Source organism: Cottoperca gobio, unplaced genomic scaffold, assembly GCF_900634415.1.
Source record: "Cottoperca gobio unplaced genomic scaffold, fCotGob3.1 fCotGob3_355arrow_ctg1, whole genome shotgun sequence".
NCBI classification, from domain to species: domain Eukaryota; kingdom Metazoa; phylum Chordata; class Actinopteri; order Perciformes; family Bovichtidae; genus Cottoperca; species Cottoperca gobio.
This window is the reverse complement of record NW_021166954.1, coordinates 27,501-29,779: the sequence shown is the minus strand read 5'-3', so window position 1 is coordinate 29,779 and position 2,279 is coordinate 27,501.

The window sequence follows — 2,279 nt, the reverse complement described above, 5'->3', positions numbered from 1 at the left end:
CTGACTCATAAAATGCATGACAAGAGACAACACAGTGAACATAACTACAGGACAGACAGTGTCGAACTTAAACGAAGAGACACGACCGTGAACTACACTACAGGGACAGACAGTGACCTACTAGCAGAACTACAGGGACAGACAGTGAACTCACTACAGGGACATAAGAGTAACTAACTACAGGGACACAGTGACTCAGACGATAGTGACAACGACAGTGACTACTACAGGAGGCAGTGAACTAACACAGGACAGAACGTGAACTACTACACAGTGACAAACAGTGAACTCACTACAGGGATGACATCGACAGTGAACTAACTACAGGGAACAGACATGAACAACTACAGAGACAATGAACTACCTACAGAGACACAGTGACACTCACCCAGGACAAACAGTGAACTAAACTAAGGGACAGCAGTGAACTAACTACAGGGACAGAACATGACCACTACAGGACAGACAGTGACTAACACTAAGGGACAGGAGTGAACTAACTACAGGATAACAGACAGTGAACTACTACAGGCAGACAGTGAACTAACTACAGGGACAGACAGTGAACCAACTAGAGACAGTTAACTCACTACCGGGACGAACAGTGACACTAACTACCATAGACAGACATTGAACTCACTACAGGACGACAGTGAACTAAAACTACAGAGACAGGGAGTGAACTAACTACAGAGGCGAGAGAGAACTACTAAGGGACATACAGTGACTAACTACAGGGACAATACAGTGAACAACTACCGCACTACAGGAAACTAACTCCTACGAGACAGTGAACTACATACAGGGACAGACAGTGAACTGACTACAGGGACAGACAGTGAACTAACTACAGAACAGACAGTGAACTCACTACAGGAACATGAACTCACTAACAATGGACAACAAACAAAGGACCACAGACTATACAGGCGCAGTGAACTAACTTCAGAACAGTGAACTCACTCAGGGACAGACAGTGAACTCTACAGGGACAGGACAGTGAACTAACTACCAGGGACAGGACGTGAACTAACTACACAACCTACGGGACAGACAGTGAACTGGACTCCTACAGGACAGACAGTGAACCACTACAGAGACAGACAGTGACCCACCTCCAGTGACAAACTCAACTACACAGGGACAGACAGAACTAACTACAGGGCAAGACAGTGAACTCACTACAGGGACAGAAAGTGAACTAACGATAGGACAGGACATTGAACTAACTACAGGGACAGACAGTGACTCACACAGGGACAGACATACTAACGATAGGGACAGACATGAAACTAGCACAAGGGACTTACATGAACTAACTAACAGGAGCCAGACGTGAACTAACTACAGGGACAGACAGTGAACTCACTAACTACAGGGGACAGACAGTGAACTCCACACAACAGGGACATACAGTGAACTCACTACAAGGACAAGTGAACTACACAGGACAACAGTGAACTAACTACAGGGACATGAAAATTGAATCTAACGACAGAGACAGACAAGTGAACACTACAAGGGACAGCAGTGAACTAACTACAGGGACACGAAACAGTGAACTCACTACAGGGACAGTACAGTTGAACTTAACTGGGACACAGGAACTAACGATAGACGACAGTGACTATAACTACATGAGATGACAGTGAACTCACTAACAGGCACGACAGACAGTGAACTAACACTAGACAGACAGTGAACTCACTACAGGTGACAGACAGTGAAACTAACCTACATCAGGGACAAACAGTGACTAACTACAGAGACAAGTGAACTAACTACAGAGACAGACAGTGAACTCACTCCAGGGACAGACAGTGAACTAACTAAAGGGACAGGACAGTGAACTAACTACACAAGACAGACATGAACCAAACTACAGAGACAGACAGTGAACTAACACAGGGACGGAGTGAACTAACTACGGGACAGACAGTGAACTCCTACAGCCAGGAACAGACAGGTGAACTAACTACAGGGACAGAAACATTGAACAACTCAGAGACAACATGGACCGCTAACTTAATCCAGAGACAAGTGAACTCACTAACAGGGACAGACATGTGAACTAACTACGGACAGAACAGTGAACTCACTACAGACAGACGGGACTAACTACAGAGACAGTAACATGAACTCACTAAGGGGCACAGCATTGAACTAACTACATGAGACAGACAGTGAACTAACTACAGAGACAGGAGTAACTACTACAGGGCAGGGAGTGAACTGACTACAGGGACAGTGACACAGTGACTAACTACGGACAGTAGCAG